The following is a 23,771-nucleotide window of genomic DNA, read 5'->3' as shown; positions in this document are numbered from 1 at the left end:
TCATTTGTACTCAAACCACAGTCTTGATGTATTCACACTATGCTACAAGGCAATAAAAAAACCTGGAAAATCAGTAAAGGATGAAACAAGGCATGCACTTTTCTCCATGGCCTGTTGGATAGAGGTATTCTGCTGTGTATATATCTCTTCTAACTGGATTTACTTGTGCAACCTTAACATTTTTAATATTGTTTTTGTGTCTGCAATAGAGATTTTCTTCTGTCCTTGCTCCCTACAGTTACACAGCCCATTTCTCTCTGTCACTTGAGCAGAACCATACCTCCATGGTAAGTTTATCATCACAGAAAGTGAAAGGCAGGGAGGAGAAACACCCACTGTTCAAACTAATGGCTTAGTTGATTGATGCCAGAATGCAGCATCAGCTTAGTTTGGTTGCCCCAATGGTTGCTGCCACTGGGCAGAAAGTCCCCCCACTCCAAAAAGATGCCTAATAAATACAAATTCCTTCCACCTTCTAGTCAGCGGTCATTAGGGGGTCCTTGTGGGAACACTAGTCATATAATGTTAAAGTATGAAGGCAATCTGTTCACGTCTGTCTACTCTGCGACCACCAAAGGTGAGACCAAGCTTCGGGAAAACAATGCTCATTACATTTGGGCCACATCTATTTGCCTGCATTGCCTGTAGCTAATGTTTATTATTATTATTGCTCCTTGCCACACTATCAGCTAATGGCACCTTGTGGGAAAATCCCTACCAAGCTGAATCATTTTTATAGAACCCCATTGCCTATTAGAAGGGAAGTCTATAGGGGAGACATCCCACTCCAGCCGGCCTCCAACTGATGCTGCGGATGGCCCCATATGTGCAAGAGGGGGAAATGCAGTGAACCAGCCTTGAGGGAGCAGTTTAAGAGGTGGCTGGCTTTGCTGGATCAGCCCCACCTGTGTTGATGAAAATGGGAGCAGAAAGGAATTGTCTTGCTTGGAGAAAAGCATGCTCCTCACAAGCTTGGCTTAACAGGGGGCCAAAGACATGCCAAACTCTGTTTTGGCCTTTCTGCCTGCACTGCAAACCTTAGGCAGCCCAGTGAGGCCTCAGAGTGACCCTCCCACCAGGTTGTCAAAAAATAGAAATAAACCACCTTTAACTCCATAGTCCAACTCAGCGCTGCATCTCCTGAAAGCCCAGTGCAAAATACAATGAAAGCCTTTCAACAGACTTTCCTTTCTAGAAGGCATTTAAGTTGTTTGGGAGATTACATAGAAAGAATGAAATTACCATGTATAGGTAACATCATATGGGCCATAGCATCTGCTCCCATAAGTTTAATTGCTTCAAGGAAAGATAAATTAGTCCCTGTGATAGTATTACATAGGATGATCCTTCTAAAGAACAAGATCCACACTATTGCATTTTAAAAGTTTATAGAATTGTAAAACAACAACAAAAATTATAGAAGAGCTTGTATATCTTCCATAAAGAAGATAGTGCTGCTGATCCAGGTATAATAAAACAGCCTCTTTCTTGCCTGGCTGGACCTGGTCCGTTACTTTTTACTTAATGCTTTTTTTATTTTAGATTTAGTGCACATTATAAACACCTTGCAAAAAACGGATGTGCGAGTACTGTGACTTAACACCATCGGTGCTACAGCAGCTGTGCCGCGCAGGAGTGGAAAGTGACAAAGTCATGTATTGTACAGCACATTTGCTTTTCTCTCCCTTTTTGTTTAAATTAAACTCTTTGTATAAATAGTCATTCTGTCTGATTATATAATCTCCCACATTTAGATCGTCTGTGTTGCAACCATGGCAACTCCCAGAGCTGAATGCATTCGGTTCAAATTTCTTTCTAAATTTGCTGATGAGGGTGAAGAAACAGCTTTGGAAACCCTTCTCAGACAACCTACATTTGTTCTTTGCATCTAGAGCTCAGTCCAGCTTGGATTGATGGGACCCAACACCCTAAACAGGTTAAGCACAAGTGTCCATTGCATTCCAGTTTAACTGATTACATCTCTGATACTAGCTATGGATAACAGCGACACCATCAAGAAAAATAAATATCTATATTTTGTTTAATTAAAAGAAGTTAAATTAAGTAGAACTGAGCAGTGGTGGAGCTGGAGGATGACATCTCTGATGCACAGAACAGGCAGCACCCACAGTAGCTGTGCAGATTTTCTCGCCTTGCCTCTATCAGCATGCTTCATGTTTGGTTTGGAAAAACAACACTGAAGCTAAAAGGTTCCAAAGTTATTTTCTCATGGCTAATAAACCATCTGAGGGCAATATTAGCTGTCTTCAGTGCTGATATTTGTTCCTAATTTTCCACCCACAAAACACGACTCACTGGCTGGATGAAGTGGAACAGCTCAGGCACGGGATTACGGAGACTTTGGCCAAACTCCACCAACACTGCAAGAATTCCAGATTATAGTCTGATGCTGACCCTCTGAGATTGCCAGCCCCCACTCCTTCCTTCCCACTGCTCTGCATTGAGTTTGCAAAGGGAGAGTAAAGCAAGGCCCCATATTGTGTGCAAAGTGGAAAAAGCATAAGCAGATTTTAAATAACAAGTATTAAAAAAAATAGTTTACTTAGGCAAGTTTTCTAATTAACCATCATGATCATCTACTGTATTTTTCCATTTATATTGTAATTTTTTGTATTTTCTTCAAAAGGATGAATCATCACAATCAGGTCTTTATTTTTCTTATGGCATAAATACCCCAGAAATACATGTAGTCAAATTTTCAAGTAAAGGGACTATGAAAATGCCCTATACTGCTCACAACTGCCAAAATGTGCCATAAGAAAAAATCAGATGCTGTGATTTTACACTTGTAGCACTTTCAGATTTGCTGGGACTGAAATCCTTCTGTGTTAGGCATTGGATAAATCCTATGGTCAAGTTGGAGAATTTATGCAAGAAGTTAAAATGTGCATGTGGAGTTGCCCATCTCTCTAGCAGAATTAGCTTCTTCAGTACCAGGCTAGGCTTTTGTGGACATTGCCAGATACGACCTGAGAGAATGCAGACCCATTTTTAGTCTAGTTATAAATCTGCCTCACAGTCTAGAGATTGTTATCCTCATACAAATATGACAAAGACTGTAATCTAATCGAGGAAACAGAAAAATATTCCTTCATACTCTATTTAAATCTTCACTACAAGAAATGAAAGCAAGGGTGTCACAATGATTTCAGACATTTTAGAACTTGTACAGAATTTAATCTCTTGCTTCAGCTGGATATTTACAACAATAAAAGGCCCAGTCATGCACAGACAATTTATGCTACAATTACAATTACACTTACAAAAAGCAAGTGGCAATCAATATCTCATGTAGACACTGATTTTGATTATACTTAATCAATGGGGATGCTAATAACTTACTTATATCAATTAATTTCTTTCCAATTGCATTTTAATTACTACTCTGGCTACGCCAAAGAGGCCTAGAAATTGTACAACAATTTTTTGTCTTATGTTGACATGAGCTTTGACACCATTAAGTGCTGGTCTGCATGCTACAGACTTGAAGGAGAACAGAGATTAAATACAATAATTAATTATGTTCATTTGAAATTGAATAGGATAAAAACATAAAAAATAAGGTTGCTGAGCTTGTACATTAACAGTAGCTTGTTGCATTAATTTGGTTTCTCAATGATGCTTTCTAATTCCTTTTTCATTACATGAGGAGAAGAGATGTATTTTGCCAGAGCTAATACTTTTGTGGAGATGCTAGACTCATTTTAAATGTGTCTATTCTCCTACCTGTAGACGATGGATCTCTTTGTTATCTTCTTCCTTGCCTGATAATCCCATGGAGAATTGAATGAACTCAGACTTTCAATAGAGTAACAGTAGCAGTGTTAGCCTAACATACTCACAAACCCACCAGGACTCAACATAAGGTGGGGAAGGTATTTCAGTAAGCAAATAAAAAGCCACCTGAGCCTCCTTTGCAGAATAATGTAGCAGGAGCTTCTCTGGGAGCCAAGTAAACAAATGAATTAATAGAAGTCTTAGCCTCTCGTTGGGTATTATTCACGCTTCTTTATTAGGTTGCTCCCTGGAAACCTAGGTAAACTTTGACTGTGACTTCCTTTTTGATCTTCTGTGCCCAAATCACCTGCTTTAATGTAATCCTGGAAACCTTTCAAGAAGTCTGTATTCACAGACCAGTCTGTACTTATTTCCATTTGAAAGGGCAGCTGGTGCAAATCATGGCTGGAGCAGCTCAGTAGGGTGGCCATAGATGCTTCGAGCTGCAATCATGAAAGGGCAGAATGGAAAGACATAGGAAGGCTTGTGTGAAACTAAAAATGCATACCAGGTATCCAGACTCATGATTCAGGAGAGAGTTAAGAGATAACCTCCTCCCACCTGAGTTTTGCCTGCTGTCACTGCTTAGCCCTGCCCAGTTTGCGATGGCTCACAGGGAGAAACCTTTACCGCTGCCCTGGAGCCCTGCTTTGCTGCTTCAATATTAGGAGGGAAATCCTGCTGAGTTTAGGGACATTTGCTGCTAATGCCTTTAGTAGAAATTAGGCAATATAAAGTCACTTTGCCCTGTTGCTGGCAACTTTTTCTGGACATATTTTCAAGCCTGTATATTTCTCCCTGTACCCTGCATGTAAAGCATTTGCCAACCGCAAACTGATCCAGGGGTGTTTAAAGGCAACAGTAACAATATCTGTGCATCAGTGCTCTAAATTTAGGTCTACAGCATTTGTTTAGCCATGCCACAGTAACTATTTTAAGCTTTTTACATAAATGCAATCTCTCTGGTTTCACTTCTATCTTTTACATTGCCTTGCATCCCCACTAGTCTGACACCTTCCCTTTTTTGGAGAAATTCAATTATAAGATAGTATTATAATGGTGCTTTTGATATTCCTGTTATTTCTTTCACTTTCTCTTACTACAAATGCACTTTGCTATTGCATGACCAGTGCCGCCTTGCTGCAAGCCTCTGTGAATGAGATTACCTTATACAGTACATTTGTCATCTGGTCTGTTGAGGTAAATACAGAGGTAAGTAGTTTGCATAAGTCTGAGTGTCCAAACTTAATGCACTCTTTTGGCAACATCTATATTTTTTTATACACATGACAAAGCAGTCTTATGATTAGCTGCAGAAGAACACAGTCATTAGTGTCCCTTGGGAAACTGCCCTGCATTTCAATATGAGATGGCTTACTTCTCTTAACGACTTCACTAGGAAAGAATATTTTACTATGAAATATTTCAGTGGTGCTGCATTTTGCTGCCTGAATTTGGATCACTTTAGATTGCCTCAGACATGCTGGCAAGGATCCTTGAGCAAGCACAGCTCAGGTAGAGTCAGAGAACATTCCGCTCCTGGGGAGGTGGAGGAGAAGATATCGCAGGACTTAGATGCCGAATTAGCTCAGTACCATGACAAAGGAGTCACAGCACCAAAATCCAGCTATGTGCAAAATATAAAATAAAATATAAATGAAAGCAGTGGCTGTTGCCATCAGGAGCTAAACATTTTCTAGTAGTAATCAGCATGGTAGAGAAAATACTGAACTATTCCCCTACAATTTTCCCCCCTCGTATTCATTCCGGAAGCAGGAACAGAATGAATGAATACAATTACGATCGTAATTTCCTATCTTCTAGATACAGAGGCCGTTTGGATATCCTAGTGTCATAATAGTTGGTAATTGTTGAGTTCTTAATGGCTTCTGTAAGGTTGGTCCAATAATGCTGCAAAAATAAGTAGGCAGAGCATAGCTGTTTAGACATTCATTGCTATTATGAGTGGACCTTACAAAAGGAACTAGTTTATGTAACTCATATTTCATGAAGGCAAATGAAATCTCAAATGTCCTATAATTATAATAATTATTTCTGCTTGATGTTTAATTGCTCTACCTAATGAGCCAGCAGTACTATAATGGACAGGTAAAGCTCTGATGAAATTGTCTTTCTCTTGTAATTTGGTTTCTAAAGGAGGACAAAGGTTTCAGTGTTTACAGCAGCACATGATAAAGTAATGTCACAATTTCCATGATTTCCAAAATGTGATTAGTTGTGGCTATCCTGCTTCTGCAAATCACTGCTCATGTCACAGAAATGTGAGTTGGACTGTGCACTAAACTCTTGTTCCTGAAAATACTTCTGTTGATGTTGACTGTAGCATAAATAAATGATGACTAATGTGTGAGCAAGGTGACTATAATGAGAGGTCTGGGAAAAAAGGAACAGTCCATTAAGATCATCTGGAAACAGCTTTTAAAACAAAATATATGAATATGTGAAACCATGGTTTAAATTAAACAAAATACATTGTTTTGATGTTGGGTACTTTAAAAAGTGAAGAATAAATGGAACTAGAGTGGTGGATCTAGAAAAGGACTTTGCCACCATTTACAAAACAGTAGAGCAAGTAGGATCCAAGTCTTCTGGTCTTACATACCATGGGTTAAAGGACTCACCCGAAATGATGGAAAATCAGGTTCAGATCCTCCATTGCACTGACTTAGGGCAGCAATTTGACCCAAATGCTCCTGCATTTTATGAGAGCATCCCTGTCACGAGACTTGCGAATCTTCTGCTGCAGCTCTGTGCCTCTTGCGTCAGGCCTTCCAGCCCGGTGGCTAGGCACCCACGTACACAGGAATACACTTCGGTTCGATCGCTCTCCAAATCAAGAACATCTAACTCAGCTATTATCCTCCAGGCCAAAGTGTCCAGTCATAGTCATAACCTCACCCTAAGACATAGACCGAGACAAATGATGAATTCCCTACTCCCTACCCTGATATTGTCCTTAAAGGAAAGCTTACATGATGTATAACAGACCTACCTGTTATGGCATTGGAGCAAGCATTATTATTAACTATGTAAAATCCTCATTCCAGACAGCCAAGAATGTGCACGAGCACCAAGATTCCTTACGCAAAAACTGATACTGGAGGAGAGCAGACTTTGATTTGTTATGATCCTGTTTTAAAATGAAAGAGAAACAAAGCATAGAAATTCTCGAGTTGGAGAGCATGAAGGTTAGGTGTCAGAGGAAGCAATAGCAAAAGTAGAGTATTCCTCTAATTTTCAGTTCTAATACTGGGGGAAACAATAAGGTTAAGGCTCATTAACACATTGCATATGAGTCTGGTGATATTTGCAAAATGCCATATACTTCAGCCTAATGTAAATATGAAGTATGGTATGTACGTCTTTCCTTCAAAAATCTGTCCTGAAGCCTACTGAGCTGTGGATGGACCACGCTGCCAACATGAAAGGGGAAGACACTCTCCCTACACTCCAGTATTTGAGAAACTATTGCTTAAAAAAATAAATAGACTCTATTCAAGTCCTGCTGCTCAGTTACCCAGACCTAGGAGGAAACAACCTGTTTATGCAGAGTTTATCCTTGCAACTGGCTGGTATTTTAGCAATACAAGACTAATTTTAATACCATCAGAATTCTCCCAGGCTGCAGGTGAATCTAAGCTGCAGAAATGGAGCCAGGCTTCATTTTAGTTTGAAGTATCAAAACTGCTGACAATTAAACTTAATTGTATGAATAAGCTCCTTAACAGAATGCACCGCTGGGCTTTCATCCAGCCTAGTGCTGGCAGGAAAAGAGAAATCTATATGCAGAGAGTCTGTCAGCGTCCCGTAACCTGGGAGAACAGGGCTTCATCACAGTTTAATAGAAACATATAAGGATCCTGATCTCCCTGCCTTTCCAAGAAAACTTCATTTTTCTTTTTCATGAAGTGTTGCATTAGTAGTCCTTATCCTCAACAACCTGCTTTTCCCTTGCCACATTTTCTTCAAGGTAAATTTCTAGAAGAAGGATTAAATCTTTTCATAAGGTTTAATTATTGGCTTTGGCTCTACCTGCCCAAACAACAGACATGAAAAGTCTGAACAAAGAAGGCCCAATATCTTTTTTCTGGAGATATCCTTTCTGAAATATTAATGTTTTGTTCCCTCTAGGGTGGCATCTTTATTTGCTGTTTCTTATGCAACCAGTTTGTTACTGTATCTGCCTCTGCAACCAGGATTGCAGGAAGGAAAGCTGTTCTTGGGGCCCAAGGGTCAGTTGTTTTCTATTTCATTTCTCTTTGGTTTAATTTTAATTTATTTTCCCTTATTCTATCACTTATGGAGATCTGAAGGCAACTACTCAGGTTGAATAAATCTAAATACCATTACCAATAATTGGATATAGCCTTAGCATGGACTTCTGTAACACTATAAGCCCACCTATTTTCATGCTACATAAGTAGGCTTAAGAAAGGGGCAGCTTATCAACATGGCATTGTGATGCTCAGAATTTTTTTCCTATGAATCAACAGATCTTGTCTCCATGTTTTTTCATATGCTGTGATTTTATCACATTCTTATAATTACTAACGGGACAAGTCCAAACCCCAGACCAAATGCCATGAGACTATGCAAGACTTTAGAAGCAGATTCTTGTGTTAATCAGTGATTTGTTTCTAAGCCTCATGGTGATAAATGTCAAAAATATCTATTTAACATCTGTGAACTGTGGCAGAACTGTATCCTTTTCCACCCCAACAAAGCATCTCAGAGCCCTCACTGTATTGAGTTTGCATGGCAAGGTTTTAGTAGGGGGGGCTACAGGGGTGGCTTCTGTGAGAAGCTGCTAGAAGCTTCCCCTATGTCTGACGGAGCCCATGCCAGCTGGCTCCAAGTTGGACCCACTGCTGGCCAAGGCTGACACCATCAGCGACGGTGGTAGCACCTCTGGGAGAACATATTTAAGAAGGGGAAAAAAGTTACTGTGCAACAGCAATTGCAGCTGGAGAGAGGAGTGAGAACATGTGAGAGCAACAACTCTGCAGACCCTCAGGCCAGTGAAGAAGGAGGGGGAGGAGGTGCTCCAGGCACCAGAGCAGAGATTCCCCTGCAGCCCGTGGTGAAGACCATGGTGAGGCAGGCTGTCCCCCTGCAGCCCATGGTGGTCTACGGTGGAGCAGATCTCCACCGGCAGCCTGTGGAGGACCCCACACCGGAGCAGGGGGATGCCTGAAGGAGGCTGTGACACTGTGGGAAGCCCACACTGGGGCAGGCTCCTGGCAGGACCTGTGGTGACATGGAGAGAGGAGCCCACGCTGGAGCAAGTTTGCTGGCAGGACTTGTGACCCCGTGGGGCACCCACGCTGGAGCAGTCTGTGCCTGAAGGACTGCAGCCTGTGGAAGGGACCCATGCTGGAGCAGTTAGTGAAGAATTGCAGCCCATGGGAAGGACCCAGATTGGAGAAGTTCATGGAGAGCTGTCTCCTGTGGGAGGGACCCCACGGTGGAGCAGGGGAAGAGTGAGGAGTCCTCCCTCTGAGGAGGAAGGAGCAGCAGAGACAATGTGTGATGAACTGACCCCAACCCCCATTCCCTGTCCCCCTGCACCGCTGAGAGGGAGGAGGGAGAGAAAATCAGGAGTAAAGTTAAACCCAGAGAAGAAGGGAGGGGTGGGGGGAATGTGGTTGTTTAATATTTGGTTTTATTTCTCATTATCCTACTCTGATTTGATTGGCAATAAATTAAATTAATTTCCCCGAGTCGAGTCTGTTTTGCCCATGACAGTAATTGGTGAGTGATCTCTCCCTGTCCTTATCTCGACCCAAGAGCCTGTTATGTTTTCTCTCCCTGTCCAGCTGAGGCAAGGAGTGATAGAGCAGCTTTGGTGGGCACCTGGTGTCCAGCCAGGGTGAACCCCCCACACTCACCCTACAAGAATCAGATCTTGATTGGAATATGGGATGAAATATGGTCCAGAGGGGAGTTTGTGGAGCCAAGAGAGTGCTTGGATACTGAGGGTGCTATAGAGAGCATTAAATACCCCAGAAAGAAGAGGTGAAGGAAAAAAAATTCCAAAGCAAAACAAAACCCACAAAGTTGAAAATTAAAGCCTTTAACCCAGGACATAGAGCCATGACAAAGCACAGAGAAAATGCAAGCCAGGTAAAGAAACTGCTACTGAAGCAAGATATGAGGCCTGCAGATACTTATGTCTAATTCATTTCCTTTATATGAGTGTAGTAAGAAGTAGAAAATAAGTAGTTGGGAACAGTTTACAATCCTGTTACTCCATTGGCACAGGTAAGGAGGGTCTAGAGACAAATAGATCCACTGATCCGTCAGTAGAGCAAAACAACTGTGTTACTCACAGGAGCAGAAGCCAAAGCCAAAACAGTAACAAATTAAAAAAGCCTTCAGAGCACCCATACCTGAAAAGAAAGTTAGCTTGTTCCTGTTCTGGGGAGCCCAAAACCTTGTACCTTGTGTCCAGAAGAAGTCACGGTTCTCATCTCAAGTCTAATCTTAACACTGTGCAGCTACACTAAGGTGGGTTTATCTTTCCTTTTCTTTGCACTTGTATTTGATATTTTAGTAAGCTTTCAACTGTATTTAAATGTGGTTTAGAACAAATCAAAACCCCTAAATTGATTAATGAGGATTTACAGCATTTTAATTACCGAGTGTGTTTTTGAATGATTTAAAGGCTGATAAGAGCTTGAAGCAGCCCAAGATTCTGCAAGGAAATGAGAAACATGACATTTTGAAAAGGAAACCAATTTTCCTCAACTTAAACTGTTGCTCATATAAACCAAATTATAAATATACTCTGTGACTGTAATGCTACAGAGGACTGCTTATGAAAATATGATTAGTAGTGCAATTTTCTTAGGTTTCAGCTGCTTTCTTTTCTTTGCCAGCTTTAATACAGGAAAAATCAACATCCTTCCTCCTCACCCACCCATCTTTCTCAATGGAAATAAAACAACAAATCAAATTCTGCAGGATAGCTTGGGGATATCCCGATAAAACTCTACTGTACAAAGAGAACTCAGGACAATGGTGTGGTATAGAATAAAGTATATGTATAAAAAGTGTAAGGAAATTTGGACATGGCTATGATCCCAAGATTATGCCTTATCTAGTGCCACCGTTTGGCTTGCACTGACATCAACCATTCCTAAGAGAAACAAAGACCGAGAGATGTGGTAATATTATCTAGCTTTTCTGATCCAAAGACCACTCCTACATAACTGGCAGTCAGAGGAGCATCAAATGGCACAAACGTTGAAGACACCAAGAGCTTACTTTTAAATACTTTCTAGCAGGTCAGGCACATCATCAATGAAAGCAGCAATAAAAGGACCACCTATAAAACCTATCCTGAGGTGCAGAATACTTAGCTAGCCATCCACGCATTAGGTTGTATTGGGACTGTATGGGATTTGCAGGGCACCTGATGACTTTGTAGTGCTTTTTTATGTCAGTGATCTACTCCAAAAGCTTTGTAGTTTTGGTGTTAGAAAACTCAGCACTGCTAAATTTCAAGTTAAAAGTAGAAAAATAATATCTGGCTTGTCCCATTTAGATATTAGAGATCTGGTACTACCTCTGCTGAGAAATTGGGCTTTATTCTTGTGTAAGTAAAGGAAAAAAGAATGCATTCATTGGCATTCTTATTGCACAAATAACATTTATAGCACTTCACAAAGGCACAAAGATAAAAGTAAGATTATTTTATTTATCAGTAATAATGGGAAGGAAAATGCAAGAGAGGTGCTTGCTTGTAAGTGTGATCACATTGTGTGTAACATGTTAATTTCTTGGAGTTTGGCAAGAATTTATTGCAGACTGCCTTCTTCTGGTTGCTATTTCCAACAAAACATGACCATCAGTGACATACATATGGGTGCTGGAAAGCTGAGACTTCAGAAACTCATTTGGGAGCATCTCCAGTAAGGCTTATTAGAACCAGTCCCTGCATGTGCAAGGAAGATGGTGGACCTAACTCTCCTACTGCATATTGCATTTTATCCTTGACTTTGTGTCTTTACACAAAACCACCTAGTGCTGAGAGCAGCAAGGAGACCCAAAATATAGAGCAGCAATATCCTTTTAAGTCTTTGGGCGGGTGGGGGGTGTTTAACAATTCTCCTTTCTGCTTCTTTTTTTCATAGTGCCGTCCTGGAGAAACAATGGTATAACTTCCCCCATGCTTAGTTTCTAATGTGTATTTAATCTCTCTACATTCAAATGGTAATAGATTGTTAAATGTATACCTTCACCAACAGGTGCCTGGTGTGTATAATACCTCTTCATTACACCAGTGAGTGAACTGTATCTGTTTTTTTTAAATATTAATCTCTTCAGCGTTTCAAAAGCAGTGGCACACACTGTAATTTTAAGCTCTCAGCTGATGACTCATTCTATTACTCCCAAGCCCATGCAGAGCAAGACAAGAGACTGTCTAGCTCTATGGCTCTGCTGGATAAAATGCCGTGTTGCACCAGAGCTTTGTGAGGATTCAGAGAGGAAGCTATTGCCAAGGATGAAGCTTCGTAAAGACACAAAGGCGGCAGCTGAAATGGAATGAATGGTAAGTCTCTCTGCTCCCTCCTAGCCTCTACCTGGATTCACCTACCCTGTGACGTCTACGTGCTGCTCGCTTCCAGTGCACAGGTATTGAAATGACAGTGTAAAGAAGTTGGGTTTCATCCCGGGATCTCAAATTAGATCAACTGGCATAGCCAAATTCACAACGATTGTCCATATTTGCTCTTGCAGAGCAATGCAGCTCTGCAGAGAGGTTGCAGGGAGCAAAGCAAAACCATGCTTTTCTGGAAACTACAGCGGGGGGAGGCACAAGGGAGCTGTGCCAGAACCCTCTTCCAGTGCAGTCAGGTGGTGACTAGAACTTCTCACTGCTTGTTATCTGTTACAGCTATCTGACTTGTCATGGGAATCACAGAAAACCCCAGGGAAGCTGCTAAGACTGTACCTGCAGCTCATCTGGACCAAGGCAGCTCAGAAGGGAATTATTGCAATGGACCTTCACCAGCTTTGCCCCCCCGCCATGGCCAACATCTTCTGTCCAGCTCCTCCTGAAGTGTCACACACAATTTTGCATGACATACAGCTGACCTATGTAGGATAGATGGAGCTATTCTGAGCCTCAGTGAACATCTATAGATGGAAGAATGAGGTACCTACCAGTCTTGTGCCTGCTAAATTTGTACCTGCTCTGATATGACCTTGAGACTAAAGAATTTTATGGCCTTTTGGTCTCCCCAGGAGCCCTTTAAAAAGAACTCCCCAACATAAAAATTGGAGAAAGAAAATTAATAAAGGTGATAACTACAGTATTGGGGACTGTAACTAAGAAAGGGTTCTCAGAAACAGGGATTTTGAGCATGACATGCTGAAGAAATTCATGCTCATTTAAACAGAGGCAGTTGCAAGCCTGAGACTGCATATAGACAGTACATTTCAAGTGGTTTGGACCCTGAGAGATTACTGAAGACTGCACACTACTAGGTGTGAAGAAAAATTAAAGAAAATATCCCATATGGAAGACAGGAGCAGCAGAAAAGTTCCAGCAGAGCTGAAATGATCTGAAAATATTGAAGACAACTAGAAGGGATTTATGCAGCACTTCATAAGTGTAAGCAATGCTGTAAATGGAAGGAAGACAGAGTAGATACATTTCTGACAGGAGTGGGTTCTTACAAACTCTAAATGTAGGAGTTTCCCGTTTTCTCCTGCCAGCTGTTTTCAGCTGTAAATTATAACTAAAAGGAGAACCAGAAAAGCTGTAAAGGAACTCAAGACTTGTCCTACACTCCGTATGGATGGACCATGTCAGCCTGTAACACAGGACAGATTACTTCCATTCCTTTTCCTTAAACAATGCAGCCTTTTTTTTTTTTTTGGTAAATGAATGAAAATTACATACATTTGTATTATTGGACATATTTGCTTGGAAACCCTGATCCAGACTTACTGATTGCTAAAATGCAGATCATTAAGAGGAAACAGGGAACTTGAATGTTTAAAGCTTTAAAGTCTGGAAAGAGAAGAGAGGGAATTTGTAGAAGCATAGAAAGGCACACAAAACTCTTACTGTTGAAAGAGCTTCCATGTCTTGATTGGTTATAATACTTGGAACTTTGAGTTTAATAATTTCTGTTTGTTAAGCTATGTTCTGTCTTGGAAAAGGAAGATACATTAGTAGGCTGCTTCCTTGAAGAGGTGCAGTTTCCAAAATACTAGAAGTATGGAGAGACTTCCAAAGACAAATTTCAGTTAGGCACAGACAATTAAAACTGCACAACAGGATAAAAAGTCTCTTTCAATCACTTCTAGCCCTGGTAGTAGGTGAATACTATATAATTAGCATCAAGTTGGCAACGCTCCTTAGAACATTTGACAGATGGAGAAAAGAGCTCTCTCCCTGTGATCTCTTTTCCTAGCCAAAGCCTGCACTGCCTGTTCCTGGTTCCCCAGGTTGTTGTAGAAGCCCCCCAAAATGCACTATTTTTGCTCCCTACATCTTCACCTCCTTCCTGGCCAGATCATGGGAGCGTTGTCTTCTCTATCATATGCAACCTACATCCAAAACATATAACTTCTGCTCACCCAGGCAGCAACGCATGGCAAACCTCTCTCTAAAGCTGCGCATCATGTAGCTGCCTGCGAGCATCCACTTATGGCTCTTGGATAGCAATCAGCTATGCGAAATGACAACCATCTATCACTTTGTGCGTGTCTTCAGGAAAGAACTGAGAAAAACATGATCTTCGGTGTTTTGGTAAAGAAACCACGATAAACAAAATCTCTGAGGCTGCACGCAGTGTAACCTGGCAGCAGAAACTCGGTATACCAGACTCCAAGCTTCATCTGGAGAAGCCTGCATTCTGAAAACAAATCTGGGGAGAGTTACTATACGCTGGAATATCCCCAAAACACAGAAAAAGAGTGTAGTTACCAGGAAAATATCTGTTTTGCTTTCTTCAAGTCTGGGTATAATGTAAAACATCTACAATATCACAGCACTTCCACCCAGCAGGAAAAAGAGTGAATGAATGAAAAATCATCTCCCTAAGCTTTGGATGGTGAAAAAATACATATTTTAAAATAGATTTTTCCAATAACACTGCAGCCAGTGTATATTTTTGTAGTGCTCTAGTCAGAAATCATTTCCAAAGGGGAAATTACAATGTGACAAACTGGATTTCTGTTATTGGAATGAATCTGACTGGAAGAAACGGGTAAACCAATAAACTAGCAAAACTCCTGTGTGTGAATAGCCAGAAATTGTGTACAGAAAACCACTCTTGGATGTGCTGGTTTTCTTAGTAGTCCAGTCACCATAGCAGCTTCCAATCTGCAATACTGGAGGTGAGGGGTGGGAAGGGTTATGTGTGTAAAGAAGTTACTTCAGTATACACTGGGACGTGAATTTACAGCACGCTGTCTTCTCCATAGTAACTTAAGAGTCTGCCTGCACACATGCTCTAATCCCACAGTTTTGTCTGAAGTAATTTCAGACATCTTACTCAACAGTAAAAAAAAAAAGCGAGCTACATTGCATTTATCAGGAGGTTAAAAGCAGGTACAAGGGCACTTACAACAGAGTAGCTAACAAATTGCAGGTCGGCACCCTTGCTCATCCACAGTGACACCTCCAGGTGCTCAGCCTCCTTGTAAAAGAATAAAATGTTTCCCCTAAGTATACTGCTAATCACAGTAATTGGAAGATACCATCCTGAATGCTGAACTAGCAAAAGCCCTGAGCTGTCCACATGAACATCCCCTAATGTTCAATTAAGATAAGGCTTAGTATATTGTTCATTCTGCAATGGACTTTTTTTCTTTTGCTGGGTTGAAGCTTTTGAGATCAATAGAAAATGAAAAAAATATTAATACAGCACATCATTTCAGTTACACTGGAGCCCTATTAAACATCTGCTCTTCACTCAGCCCTTGTGCCTAATTGCCGTCCGCCCAAGCACGTCATTTCTTGAAACCCTTTTATCCTATTTAATTTGTCCTTAACATTGTTAACTGGAAGAGTCTGTCTGACACTTATCACATGAGATCAGCATGCTGGTTAGCAGTAAGGTGGCTGCAGCACATGCCTTCCCAGGACACAGGGGTAGGGTTTGCATAGGGCTGTTTGCTGCAGGAGGGGACCCACAGCCCCTGGGAATGGGGGATGATTGTACCATGGGCAAGTACTGAACCAAGCAAGGCTTTGAGACAGATACCGCCAAGGGCTGGGGTGGGGGTTGTTGCTTACAGATGCTCCTTCAGATGCCCTGAAACCTTCCATGAATTTTGGTTTTTTTCTTTGGAAAAATGGCCATCATAGAAATGAACCAAAAGCAGGATAAACCAATCTGAAAATACTAGTTCAGTTAGACGTTTGTAGTGGCAAGTTTAGCTTTTTTTTAACATACACTCAAAGCAACCTTTAATCTCCAGATTTATTTCAATTTTTTTTTCAAAATGTGATGGGAAATGTGGCATTCACATGAATCTTGCAGCCCAAAGTGATGGCTTTTTCTCTACTCTCATTCACTGAAAACGTCGACACACCTTTTATTAGTTTCACCCCAGATGCTCATTCTTTGCCACTTTGCAAACTTGGCCAAGGTATCAGCTATTTATACAGCCTTCGTTTCTTCCAAGGTCTGAGACCATCAAAGAGCAAAGCCAGCCCCGCCGTTTTTTTCCCTCCCTGCTCCTCAGCCTACTGTCCCAGCACAGGGAGGGGGTAACGGCCCCCGAATTTCGGAGCCACCAGGGTGCCATGGGGGACGGGTGAACACCCAAGCAGGAGATGACAATGTTTCCTTGCTGCCCTCCTGTGGCCATGCCACAACCAGTCAGTCGCTCTGGTACTTTGCCAAAAATCCCTCTATTTTTATAAGAAGATTGTTTGCGCTTGGCCCTCCACCTGGATTGTTTTCTCTGCTCAAATGTAGTTGCATTTACCAAGACAATTGGTGCTTTTATGTGAAGGGAGCACGGATATGCTCCTAGATCATAAATTTTAATCTGAAATCTCTCAGGTAACCAAGGATTAATATTTAACGGCTGTTCTATAATGTAATTTCTACAGGCCAATCTTTCATCTTCAAACTTTATCATCACAGACCTACAAAAGTTAGACTTCAGTATGATAACAATACTTTATGAACACAGTGATTCCCGAATTCCCTATCCGTCTCCTACAGGCAATGATGGTGTTCCTGTGAGTCTTAAAAAGTGAGCTAACACTTTTAATTGTCTATTATCTATTCAACTTATATTCAGTACTGTTGAGCTTCAAGTGTGAAATGCTATGAGGAGCTAGATCAGTGCCAGAAAAAGATGACAAGTAATACCTTTGCAACTGAGGTCATCATCCCAAAATTAAAAGGAGACTGTGATCTAATTCCATCTGTTAGGGGTCTTGGGACTTCACGTTGAATACAGGAGAATGCTTTGGATGTCCTTGTAACAGGAATTTTGGGAAGATCATCAAGAAATATATCACCTTTCCCATTGGTTAATGAATCTTTTTTTTTACTTTTTTTTTTTTAAATGTCAGCCAAATACTTCATATGCTCAGTGTCTAAGAATTACATAAAACAGGGAAAGGCAGGTGTCCATGGACTGGATTTTCCCCTGTGCTCTACAGCTGCTGTAATTTATATTTCCCCACAAAACACAAGTTTGCTTTTTCTCCTGCCCGCCTTTATCTGTGAAGGAAGGGAGAACATGACTGCTCCAGTCTGCCCAGAGAAAAAAAGGACAAAATGCTAATTTGACTTACTGTGAAAATTTCACATTACCCCTGGTGCAACAGTCCTCTTGGGAAGCACAGGTGGGACGAAGCCAGGTCCAGATGTTGGCTAGTTCTTCTCTCCTAGAGAAAGGCAACAGCAAGTACCGCTCTCAGTGATGGTGATAGGTCTAGGGTTGAGAACGCTCCATCTACAGCCTCCTTTCTGGTCTCTCGACATAATGCAAGTTAAAATCTTGCCCCACAAACTGTGAAGAACTGCCTAAAGGACAAGATACTGGTCACAAATCCGGTTTGGCATCAGCTCATGTTTCCTAGATAAAGACTTGATTACTTTCTTAACAGTAGTTACTCTTCCCTTACTGGCAAGTAAACCCATTACTCACTCCTGAGATGAGACATTGCAGGAACCCAACAATTCTGAAAAGCCCCATCTTGCTTAGATTTACAGTAGGAATATTTCTATCACTTTTGAATAAATAAACCTTGTAGATAGCTAGTGTTAGTATTGAGGGCTCATTTCTAATCTAGAGTGAGATTATGAACAAATCCAGGTAGTAGAGGATAAAGCTGCTTATACACTGACTTGTAGTCACAGACCTGCTGCAATCATCTAAAAAAAATAAATCCCAGCAGAGTCAAGAGTCAGGTCATGGTGCATGTATCAACTCACCTTCCTTGAATAGAGTGCATCCATGTGAGCATTTTCATCCCCGTGATCTATTAGGTCCACAAAAATGTATGTGCCTTAACTTGTGCCTTCTGGGAAGGCTTTTCTTAGGATGTTATTTGAGCAGGTACATACAGGTAATCCTCAGGTTTCTCTGGAGGTGTAGAACAGAAGCCTATGTGGGACAGAGTCATACCCACAGCAGTCACTGAGCTTTGCAGCTTACTCCGATTTTCAGTATAAGCCTGACTGGATTTCGATAATTGATGTTTGTCTCCCCCCAGCCTGCTCCACTGACTCTCATGGCAACCTACAGCATTTAACCATACTTGATCAAAGCTAGACCATGAAGATGTGAGTCCCTGGCTTCCATACAAGGTCAGAGTTGGACAGAGGTATTTGCCAGTTTTGCCCAGTTCAGACCACTGAGAGATGGGAAGAACCCTGACATTTCATTCCTGAGTGTATCTGCGATGCACAGTCTTTCTAATACAGCAGTATAAAACAGCTGCTTCCCTCGCATGTTATCAAGGTTGTTTGAGCAAAGAAAATTCTAAGTTAAGCTCACAATAGCACTTTCATATCAGGAGTGACTCTGATGCTTGGCTCTGTCCAGAAAGCCAACAGCAACCTTACTCTTAAAAGTATTATCATGACAAAGAGTGAGTTACATTTGTTTAAATTATGGTTCTACTGTTTTCTAGGTTAATTGCCAGGCTGGAGCAATATTTTGGCTAATTGTTCTTTACACAAAAGGTAGAACATCTTAAATGAAATCCCAGCTACAAGTACTGGCAGTGATCCTCCAGGACCATAAGTTGTATGTAAAATAATCCTTTCTTTAACAGCCATGTTCACTAGCTCCTTATTTCTTAGAAAGCTATAAGCTTGGGTTTACCCTAGAAGCAGGAAGGCAGTAGCAAAACCCATGATCTTTACTTATTGCCAGAGCATTATCTCTACCAACTGCTTCCCTTGCCGAGGAGGGGCGACAGGAACAGCAAAGGCACGTGCTGCATTCCCCAGACTGCCTTTGATCGATGAAATGTCAGTTGTCAAGTCACCTCCTTTTCAGTATTTGAGGTTTGATTGTCCCAGTACAGGATGCAGAAGCTTATTCTAGCTCTGAGGAGCTTTTGGAGAGGGACAGCAGAGGGAGGTAACGGGCAGGAACTGCGTGTTCCTCCTCAAGGGCTGATCCTCGGGCCTTCCCAAGGAGGTGAGATAACAGAATAAGGCAGCACCTCTCAACACACACTTGAAGAAATTCCTTATCCTTATTAATCTGGTTTTGCGAGAATTAATTGTGTCCCAAAGTCAATGACAATTTCATCAAAACCACTCTGAACGAGCACAGTTGGGACCAGGTGCTCTAGTGATTCCTCCCTTTTGTTTCTGCAGATTTCTTTGGGATTTGCTCTTCTGTAACATCTATGTCTGATGTTATTTTTTTCCTGTGTGCATAATATTCTTTTCATCCTCCCAAATTTAATTTTCTAACTTGTTGGCTTTATCGCTTAAAATTTTAGTAGAGGATTTGGGTGTGCTGCTGACAAAATAATAATTTATATTGTACCAGTCAGTATCACTCCATTGTCTTAATCTTTCATAATGGTTTTTCTGCAGCTTCCAATTTTCCTCAGAATAAAACAAATTACTTAGCAAGTGGAATATCTTCTTGTCATAATAATTTAATATTAAAATGTCAATAAGATTTGGTACACATAGCAGAGGGCACAGAGGTACAGAGACAGAGCAGAAATGAAGTAAACTTAATAAAGTGAGTGAGAAGGTACAATAGGGATTGAGTCTGGCTCCTGCACTTGATATGAAAGAACCTTTTTATCCTGCAGTGCAGTACAATCATTGTGTAAGCAATAATATGATTGCAGGAGCACTTATACCTGCTGCCTGCCCACTTACACTCAGCTGAAGTCCAGTACCAGCATACACCCCTGGGGCTGTGTATTCTCCCCAGGGAAGGGATCAAGGAGCACTGGATGGTGACAGTACATGGCGCATCGTGGTAAATGGGGTGAGACCGGGTGGGGAAGGAGAGGATGGCCAGAGGCTGTTTTTTGTGGCTTGCAGGTCGATGAAGGCACATGCATCCTGATCCAGACACCGCGTCAGGATTCGTGCTGGGGAGTCTGACCCTTGCATGCATCAGATCAGACCTTAGCGCTCAGTTTTGTTTTGATGCAGTCCTGGAAGGCCAAATTCTCCTTCTGATTCAAACTTACAGGTTGCAGACAGATGAATGCCAACTGCTGTGGATTTATCTAGAATGAAATGAGTTTCCTGAAAAGGTCTGGAAGTCTCAGGAGCAGGTATGTCCTTTCCCTCAGGACTAGGTGGTCAGCAGTACATGTTTTTGGGAGCAGTCCTGCTCTTCCTTGGGCAACTACACGTGTGTTTGCAAAATGAAAGGGCAGAATAACAATCAAAAACCAGAACAATTCAGGTTGGAAGAGCCTTTGGAGGTCATCTAGTCCAACCCACTGGTCAGAACCAGGCTCACTTTGAAGTAGCATAAAATAAAAAAGGAAGCAAATTTGCATGAGCTTCAGGAGCTTATTATCTGGCTTTGTTATGTCTCAGACTATAAGAAAGCCATTCCTATATCTAACCACTCTTTTCTGTCCTGCAGCCATAGAAATGGGTATTACATTCAGTAGGTGACTCTTTCCACACAAATATATCACTGTTTGAAGTCCCCATTTTCGGTACCTGATGTCTGCTTCTGCAAAAAAAGGACATAGGGCTTGCTTTGAATGCCCAGCCTTTTACAAAAAGGAGAGCTAGAGAAACCAAAAGGCTACCTTGCCTGCTTTCTCCCTTTTCACAAAGGAATGTCTTATACCATGGGTTTTGCCCTGCCTAGCAACTAGGCAACACTTTTATGTTATTCCAACCAAAGGCTAACCAAGATTTAGCTGAAATACATCTCACTCTCTCCTACAGCTTTCCACAAGCAAGCACGAGGGTGCCTGGGCCACATGGGAGGGCAGCGGGACACCAGGGAGCTGCAGAAATGTTCCCACCAGCTCAGAGCACCATAAAGTTTGGGGAAAGTTGGTGGAGTCTTCTTCTGCTCACAATTTTTCCAAGGAATGAATAAGTAAGGTCCTTCATCCATTCTGGTAAGCTTTTTCTTATTAACTGCTGCCCTCCTATGTGTAAAAATAAAAGCAGTAAACAGCAAAGTCTTTCTAACAGTCACAGTATTGAATGTCAGGATGACTTAACTGTCAAGAGCTATAAACAAAACTGCTAGAAAAGAAGGATTTTTTTGAAGCCTTGTGCCAGTGGAAGGCTGTTTTCTGCTGTATGGTTTGTTTCCCAGTTCTTAGTCTGTACCAGTTTAAAACCACTCAGCACTTTTCGTGAGAGCTCATTCAACAGGACTAATTGCTCTGATAATAGGAAACTGATGCTGATGTTCAGCCAATATTTTCCTATCCTCCCTAGTGAGCACTTTCTGGCTGCCACCAGGAATCCCTGCCTCTTTTTCTATCTACATGTTAATGCATCTATCTACATCTTAAATACTTGTCGATGCTCACTATATTTCTCCCTCCCCCATTCAAATTTTAGCTCAGCAAAACTGCCATAAAATAGCTTTTTTTTAATCAGATAACTCTCTGTCACTCCTTCTTAATTGCTTCTCATTTGTTAGTTTCTTTCTGGTGTTGAAATGGTCATAACTGAATGCAATTTTCTACACGTATCCAGCTGCTGTTTTATGGACAATATTCACACCCATTCTCCCTTGCCATGCCTCCACTCATTCAGACCTAACTGTATGATAGACTTACTTGCAGCCATGCTGCATTTCCAAAAAACATATTCTCAAATATCAGCTATTTTGGTCTTTCCATATTGCCTCTTCCTGCTGAGTGTATCCCACCTACCAATACCAATCAATACCACCTACCAATCAACCCATCTATTGGTTTAATCTAATTATATCTTGCCTCATCTCTTTTCTCTCTTGGTCCATCACTGTTTTTTCCAGGATGGTTTTCCCATTGTTGTTTGCTATGTCTTCCAATTTAGGTATCATCTGGGAATTTAATTAATGTGCTTTTTACCTGCTTTTCCAGGACATTAACAGTGCTTTTGAGCAAGGCTGGACACAATAAAAGTCCCTGAGGTAATCCTAGTACAGCTTCCTCTCACTAGACATTGCACACTGATGCCTGCTGTGCACAGCTAACAGCTTTCAAGATACTTCTCAATCCGTGTGAAATGGCTTACCTCCAAAGCAATTAAAGTGAGCCAGTTTTCAAGTGAGGGTTTGTGAACAATTGTATAAAATTATTTGCTAGAGTACAAGGTGACCAAATACTGTAAAGGTTTGGTGTGTCTGCATTTTCAAATTTAATATAAACAACAAACCCAGCAAGTTCCTTTTAGTAAGAAACAACACCCATTCTCCCTTCTATATCACTTCTCTGCCCTGAGATTTATGCAGGCCCACTTATCTATCGTGCATTGTTAACCTGAATGTTAGCTTCCTACTGGGCTATTCAAGATTTTGCATTCCTGTCAGCATCCTGTCCTGTCAGGTCCTGTCTGGGAGCAACAGCAGTTTTGGCTAAAGGGCAGTGATGGGTTTCTCCTTCAGAGCCACCACTGCTAGCCTCTAGTACCCGTGAGCACAGGACATCGTATGCTAACTGCCCTGACGGTCCCTCGAACATTCACACCAGCCTCCCCTCGGGCAAATTGGGTTCAGGCATGTGACTGTGTTCAATAAAACTAAACACAGAATGAACCTTACATCCTCCTCCCAACAAATTGCTCATTAACAAGACATTTTTTCAAAATTTAAAAGTTACCTATACAGAACCATGCCTAAAACCTCTCCATTGCACATATTGCATTATCTAATACTGTTTTATTTTCAAAGGATTGCCCTATATGTGAATAAATGCCCCTTAGTTCCTTGGTCCTTCTGCAAAGGACTAAAAAAACACACCCAGAAATTATTTGTAGGATTATTTAGCAAAATCCTTTTAAAATATGAAGAGAGCTGGAAATTACTTAAAAGCTCTATAAAGCAAGATTGTTAAATAAAATATAAATTATGCACTATTATCTACCTATCGCACAGAGCGGTGCTGCATCCTCCAGGGTACTGCATGCTCATTGATGGGTCAAGAACTGCGTATAGATACAGCTATCACCAATTTATAGCAAAGCCTAATGAAGCAGTATTTGTAAAGCACTTGGGACCTTCAATTAAAAGTATTACTTTTTATTATTTTCCATATTGTAACACTTAGGGGCAAAAAAAAGCCAGTCTGGTAACCAATTGCAGAACAATTACATGCAACTATGTGTCCACGCAGAAACAATAGGAGTGGGTAATTATACATTGCTGACAGGAGGAGCATGAGCTAGAGGTGCTGCACAACTGCCTTGGCTCTGTGGCAATCCCAAATGGCATTCAGAAAACATTTCAAGGGGATCAAAGCTGCCTCACGGGCGCTATACAAATTCACCATCATAAACACTGAATAATACATT

Source organism: Buteo buteo, chromosome 2 (assembly GCF_964188355.1).
Source record: "Buteo buteo chromosome 2, bButBut1.hap1.1, whole genome shotgun sequence".
Classification (NCBI taxonomy): Eukaryota; Metazoa; Chordata; class Aves; order Accipitriformes; family Accipitridae; genus Buteo; species Buteo buteo.
This window is presented reverse-complemented; position numbering follows the sequence as displayed.